The following is a 7,950-nucleotide window of genomic DNA, read 5'->3' as shown; positions in this document are numbered from 1 at the left end:
CAACCTGTCTGCTCACTCTAGGCCCTGCAACAAAGTGGGATGAGAACTAACAAATAGTTCCCAGTGGGTTTGGCTATCGACGCCGCCGATTTTCCCACTAGGTCTAAGCAGGCAAAAGTAGATAGGGTTAGCAATATAATGATCATCTAGTATGCTACTATACGTCAATAATATGAAACAATAAACAGGTAAGGTAAACAAGTAATAGCAACTACTATGCTCATGATGCATGCCATTTACCTTTTCATCACCCAATCATTCCGACTCACCCGAAGGTTGAGCCCCGACTCATACCCCAATCCCGCATCGTGAGGAGACTTCCGCTACACTCACCCGGGACCGTCTATGGGACAGCTACGTTAGCCCCTACCGTGAAGTACTCCGGAGACCACTACTTGGGTGGAGCGGCCACCACCAAGCGAAAACAGACGTATGTGAATATGATCCAATCCTCCAACCCGAGGATACCCTTCCAACTAGTGGTAATCAAATCCGGAAAAATACCAATCCCAATCCTCATTTCTTGAGTGATCACATTGTCTCTAGCTAATGCCACAATGTCACAATGTCTCTAGCTAATGCCACAATATCACAATGTCTCTAGCTAATGCCACAGTGTCACAATTCCAAATTTTCATGTCAAACGCCACTTTCGGTGCCCCGATGTCCAAGTTCTCTTTATCATGCCATTATAGAGTCCTTTGTTCACATCCAATCCTCATGCACATAACATTATGTTCCATCTCATATTTATAAAAACCTCATAAGAACATGCAAGCAACATAGACATAAAAGAAAATCCGGATGTTCCGGATAGCACCCCCCACCTCTAAACACTACCGAGGTGTGAGAATTCTAGTTCCGTGATTTCTAGACGTCGCTTCGGCCCTATCCGACGGAAACGAAGCGAAAATGGTCCTTTCTCTCAAGAACTCGCCGCACGCCCGTAGGAACTCTCGTTTGAGTTGCCCACCGTGTCAGTTTTACCTTCAATTGAGTTTCCATAGGGTCATTTTAAATATTGTTATTTTTATCATTCTTTACAATACATTGGTTCTTTACCTCACACTATCTCTAGTGTCATTTCACTTTAACTTTATCGAATGCCACTCGATCTATGTCATTGTGTCACTCTGTTCTTTTGCTCACTTTGGGTGCTCACTTTTCTCTCATGCATACACATAGGGTATTTTGACGTTCACATAGTTCTCATTCATCATATTATGCAAATTGTACTCACAATCATGCATCATTATATTTTCATCATTACTTTACCCTAAAATGCATACAATAATATATTTACACATGCTCAAATGAATGACACATTAGGCATAGAGAGAAGTTCAATGAGTTTGAGAAGCACCACCCACCTTGTAGGTCTCTTTAGGTGCTCCGACGATTTTCTTGCAGATTAGCCATTTCTTTGATTCATATGAGAAGTTGATTGTACGCTTCCGCTATGTCGTCGTCGTGTTGATTCCTCCTCACTTTCTCATTGTTGCTCGATGAATCATGTGAAGAAGAGAAATATGGAGTTAGTAGCAAAGGAGGATAAAAACACAACATTCGACGAAGGAGTATTAGCAAATAAGGCAATTTGATCATTTTTTCTTCGTCACTTGACGATGATTCATTTGATGTTGAATCTCCAGTCTTTGCTTGCATAGCTTGTCTATAAGTCTTCTTGAAGGACAATCCGTCGCAATGGGCGTGCTTATGCATTGAAGCATTGGATCTCGCTTCAAATACATCTTTTCTTTGAAGATTTGCACGTTTTTACTGTAATTGATATGAAGATGATTTAGACAAAGATTGTCGCTTTGGATGAAACTGTCCAATTATTCTTGTTCCGGAAATTTCGACGAAACTTCTTCGTGAGAAGCGCCATATTGTTGTTCAAAATCCGCAATTGATAAGTCGTCGTCGGAACTCGAATTCTTCGTCCTTCTCCTTTGTAGTAATAAACACTGTGCTTTTAGAAGAAGACTTGGAGAGATTGATTAGTAGGAAAGGTCATTTCATACGTTTGTAAAGCTGCTTATCTAATTCTTCTACTTTCATCTCGTCCGGATGTTTGACCGTTTCGATCGCGGCTACTTTAGCCCGAAAACGCCGCGACAGAGTTTCGACAGAATCTTTCGCACAACTTTGCATTCCCAAATACAATAACTATCTTGAAGCCTAGTGTAGTAATCGGTTAAAGATTCATGCTCCTCCATACGAATAGAAACAATTACTATCAACATTTGGAAGCTTTGAATTTTTAAATAGTCTTCATGTGTAATTTGCAGAGTGTCCCAAATTTCATCTGCGGTCTCACACGCCGAACGCGAGTAACGTCGTGACAATGCATTAATAAAGGTTTATGCCCTTTTGCCGTTAAACGAAGATGTCTTTGTTTCTTCTTTTGTCACTTGTTCGTGGTTTTGGCTTTTCAACATTATTGACCTTTCTATCGGATGTTTCCACCCAAATTCAATAGATTGCCAAACTCGCTCATCGATAGCAATTTAGAAAAGCTCTCATGCGAACTTTCATAGGCATAATTTCGTGCCGTCGAAAGAGCGGAGTTCGATTAATGTTACCACCTTCGGCATTAGATAACAATTTATCTAGATCCCCGCTCTGATACCAATTAAAAGTTTTGAGGAGCCAAGGATCTATCTAGATTGTATCTATCACCTAGAGGGGGGTAAATAGCCGTGAACGGCCAAAAACACAAATCTCGATGCATAAAAATAAATGCGGAAAATAAAAAGCACACCGAGATTTACGTGGGAAAACTCCAACTTGGAGAAAAACCCACGGGACAACACTGCCGAAAATAATTATAAGAGAAAAAATTACAGGTGATTACCGACTCACGGACTTAACCTCTCTTAACTCCTATGAATCTTCGCACTACCCTCGGGTTGTCCACGCCCTCACGTCTGAATCCACGAACGCCTCCACATCGAATCACGAAGCTTCAATCACGCGAATCCACGACGCCACTCGAATCCACGAGCCCAACAATCCGAATCACGAACCCGCTTTGTTCATGCCGAAATCCACGACGCCGTTCATGAAGAATATCGATGAATATGGTGATCCTTCGCTTTGGAGTATCGTAGAAAACCAGGGAATAGAACTCAAGCGAAAGCGGAGATCAAATCGACATATAGGAGAATGCGAAACGATATCTCGATTTGATCTAAAGAGGCTAATTTGTGGGAAAATAGGTTTAGAATGAAATCCGATCCTCTAGGGTTTCTCAAACATGTATTCTTATAATCCTTCCTATGTTAGAGAACCCCAATAGCTTATTTATAGACTTTAGAATCAATTGGAGTCGAATTAGAATAGTTCTTTCCAAAATCAGCACCTTGTACCGGAACAAGGAATGTTGTCCAGGGTACACCATGACGGAAGATTTTTCTGCGAAGCTCCTGTACCTCTGGATAGGCTGTTGCTTGTTCCGGAACAGGCTTGTTACGGTACAGCATGAAGCTTGTACCGGAACAACATCAAACATTGCGCAACGTTGATGGCTGTACCTGGACAGAAAGCCTTGACGCGTTACAGCAATGCAATTTTCGCTGAAAATGCATTGTTTTGGATTTTACAAACTCTTAGAAACTTTTTAATCATTACAACTTGAAAAACATGATTCTAAGATCTATAATTAAGTATGAATCACATAAACAAGATTTTAAAGCTTACCTACGCATCGTGATTCATGTTTTACGTGTTTTGCATCCTTTCCGATTCTTCGAAGTCTTGGATACTTCGATCTTCAATACTCCGCTCGAACTTCTTCAAGACTCCGACTCGACCACGAAACTTGCCAAACATAGGACCTAACAGTTTGAACAGTGTTTATCTTCACAATCTATATTAAGTTAAATTCATATTAATTATGTCTTTATTCTCCACTATTTATTATTTTGACGATAATTTATTATATATGATTTTTTAATGCATAAATTCATCAAATTTTTGAAATCAAATTTGATTTTTTGGTGATTAATTCATCTTGGTTGTGAGTGTTGGATATGATGAATGGGTATTCTCAAATTGACTAAAATTCGTCAAAATTATTTTCAATTGTGAGATTGTCTAATTAAGGGGAGTTTGAAATTGTTTAAAAAATATATATAAAAAAAAAGGGAGAAAAAGAAACTCCTATGTTTAAAAGATGTTAGAGAGTTACATCCTTAAAGGGTGTGAAAACTACCACACATGTAGGAAAGAGCTACCACCCCGGTCGTTCCGGCAAGTGTGTGAAGCTACCACATGAAAATTGAATGATTAAACCGGAAAAAGTTGAAAAGAAACAATTGAATGTTTTAGAATTTTGGGTCAAGTATAAGGTGTTAGTTTGAAAAGATGCTCAAAGAGCCACCCGGTATCATATTAGTTAAATCTCTATATTTGAACGTGTTACACAAATTGGTGTCATTTTTATTGAATTTCTAAAATCATTTTTCATCAACTTACATCTTGATGGTTTTGAATCATTAAATTATTTTTGATTAATGAAATTTTGATGTTTTGATGTATTTTGAAATTTTATAATATCTTATTGTCATTATAATGATTCTTGGAGTAAAAGCCTTAATTTATTTGAAATTATTTTATTTGATGGATTTATAAAGCAAAATTTTCGAAATCTGAGATCGTTCGTCGAGGCTTAGCTCTCTCTCTTTCACTTCATTTGCATTTTAGGATGATGTTTTAGTTTCAGTTTTCTTGTATGGCCTGTAACTATGACTTGACTATGCTCATGTTTTTCTAGTATGTTTTCTCTTTCTATTTGCTATCTTTTGCAATTTTTGACAAAAAGGGGGAGAGAGGTAGATGAAGGGGGAGAGCATGGATGAGCAGGCTTTGACACTGAAGCGAGGATGATAAGTTCAAGAACAAAGGGGAGATGTGACAAAGGGGAGAAGGTATAAGAATTTAGTGCTAATCATTTTTGAATGAAGTGTTTTGCAGGAAATCAAGGCTTCAAGACTCTAGTTGCGTCTAAGTCATAGAGTTCTGTTTTAGAAGTTTTGATGTAATTTTGAGTTTCAAATTGTATTTGGATTACACGCGAGGGGTTCGATGTTTTGGTGATGACATTGAACTTCGTTTTTTTTAAATTGTAATTTGTGGAGTTTATGTGTGTTTTGTCACGAAATATGCCAAAGGGGGAGATTGTTAGGTCTATGTGTTGGCAAGTTTCGTGGGTCGAGTCGGAGTCTTGAAGAAGTCGGGAGCGGAGTATTAAAGATCAAAGAATTCAAGACTTGAAGAATCGGAAAAGGACGCAAAACACGCAAAACATGAATCACGATGCGTAGGTAAGCTTTAAATCTTGTTTATGGTGATTCATACTTAATTATAGATCTTAGAATCATGTTTTCAAGTTGTAATTGATTAGAAAGTTTTAAGAGTTTTAAAATCCAAACAATGCATTTTCAGCGAAAATTGCATTGTTGTCGGTACAAGGCTTTTCTGTCCAGGGTACAGCCATCAGTTTGCGCAGGAATTTGATGGTTGTTCCGTACAAGCTTCATGCTGTACCGGTACAGCCCTGTTCCGGAACAACTGAAGCTATCCAGGTACAGGAGACTTCGCAGAAAAATCTTCCGTCATGGTGTACCAAGACAGCATTTTCTTGTTCGGTACAAGGTGCTGTTTTTGGAAAGAAACTTTCTAATCCTACTCGTTTTGATTCTAAAGTCTATAAATAAGCTATAGGGGTTCTCTAACTAATTAAGAATCAGAAAATAATATTGAGAAACCTAGAGGCTCGGATTTCATTCAAAAACCTATTTTCTACAAAAAGCTCTTTTAGATCAAATCGAGATATTGAAATTTGATATTAATATGTCGATTTGATTCTCCGCTTCGCTTGGAGTTCTATTCCCTGGTTTCTCTACGATACTCCTAAGCGAAGGATCACCATATATATGATGCTCTTCATGAACGGCGTCGTGGATTCGGCGTGAACAAAGGCGGTTCGTGGATTCGGATCGTTGGTCGTGGATTCGAGTGGCGTGTGGATTCGGCGTGATGAAGTTCTGGATTCGAAGTTGAAGCGTTCGTGGATTCGGACGTAGAGGGCGTGGACAACCCGAGAGGTGTAGCGCGAAGATTCATAGGAGGTTAAGAGAGGTTAAGTCGTGGAGTCGGTAATCACCTTGTAATCTTTTCTCTTAGTGAATTATTTTTCGCGTGTTTGGTCCGTAGGGTTTTCTCCAGAGTTGGAGTTTTCCCACGTAATCTCGGTGTGCTTTTTATTTTCCGCATTTATTTTTATTGCATCGAGATTTGTGTGTTTTTGGTCGTTCACTATTCACCCCCCTTAGGTGATAGATACAATCTAGATAGATCTTGGGCTCCTCAAAACTTTCAAACCCACCTCTCATGGCGAAATCCAACTAGAGTTTGGAGTGAGCTAAGAATGGTTCTAATGGACTTTTAGAGTATAATGAGCTACTTTTGCTCTCTTTTGAGATCAAACCCTAGGTTTGATATATATATTGGAGCTAGGCACCAAATTGAGGCTTTTGCTCATAGGGATTTTAAGTGCAATTGACCTCTAGAAACCTAATCGGGGTATTTCCGACGCGTTCTCGTGCATCGGAATAGCATTACGAAAAGTGTATGTAAAAGTTATGGCCAAATAAGCCTAATTTGGGCTTCGTTATGCCGCAGGTAGTGAACCGGGGTGTCAAAAAATCAAAAATTTGCTTTAAAAATCCATCAAATTAAATTAATTTCAAATAAATTAAGGCTTTTACTCCAAGAATCATTATAATGACAATAAGATATTATAAAATTTCAAAATACATCAAAACATCAAAATTTCATTATCAAAAATAATTTAATGATTCAAAACCATCAAGATGTAAGTTGATGAAAAATGATTTTTAGAAATTCAACAAAAATTGACACCAATTTGTCGTAACACGTTCAAAATAGAGATTTAACTAATATGATACCGGGGGTGGCTCTTTGAGCATCTTTTTCAAACTAACACCTTATTACTCCGAAAATTCTAAAACATTCAATTGTTTCTTTTCAACTTTTTCCGGTTTAATCAATTCAATTTTCATGTGGTAGCTTCACACACTTGCCGGACGACCGGGGTGGTAGCTCTTTCCTACATGTGGTGGTAGTTTTCACACTCCTTTAAGGATGTAACTCTTTCCACATCTTTTAAACATAGGAGTTTCTTTTTCTCCCTTTTTTTTATATTTTTTTTAAACAATTTCAAACTCCCCCTTAATTAGACAATCTCACAATTGAAAATAATTTTGACGAATTTTAGTCAATTAGAGAATACCCATTCATCATATCCAACACTCACAACCAAGATGAATTAATCACCAAAAAATCAAATTTGATTTCAAAATTTTGATGAATTTATGCATTAAGAAATCATATAATATATTATCGTCAAAATAATAAATAGTGGAGTAAAGACGATAATTAATATGAATTTAACTTAATATGATTGTGAAGATAAACACTGTTCAAACGCCTTTTCTCTCTCCAAATCATGAATCTCAATTATCTCTTTTCTCAAAGAAAAAAATTTTAAAAACACCTCTTCCTCAAAATGATTTTTAAATAAACAAAATTCAAAGCACCAAAAATCATTTAAACATGTAATGCAATGAATAAAATTATGCAACAAGTACCAATCAAAGCATTACACTAAAAATCAAAAATGACTAAGACGAGGAGCAAGGAAAGATATCACCTTTCCGGATCCAAACTTGTCGGATCTTTGGTTTTCTCGGCTTGTCGACGTTAGGTGCCGTTTGTTTAGACTTTTGATCAACCGTTGATGTTTTCTTCGGTTGAGGCTTAGGTTGTATTTGTCGTTGAGGTTTATGCACCCGATTTGCATGAACTTGACGTTGAGCATTAGAAATCCGATTCTTCTTGTCTTTGTTTGGGCAATTCCTTTTG

This window comes from Ananas comosus, linkage group 6 (assembly GCF_001540865.1).
Source record: "Ananas comosus cultivar F153 linkage group 6, ASM154086v1, whole genome shotgun sequence".
In the NCBI taxonomy this organism is placed as follows: Eukaryota; Viridiplantae; Streptophyta; class Magnoliopsida; order Poales; family Bromeliaceae; genus Ananas; species Ananas comosus.
Note: the sequence above shows the minus strand (reverse complement) of the source record.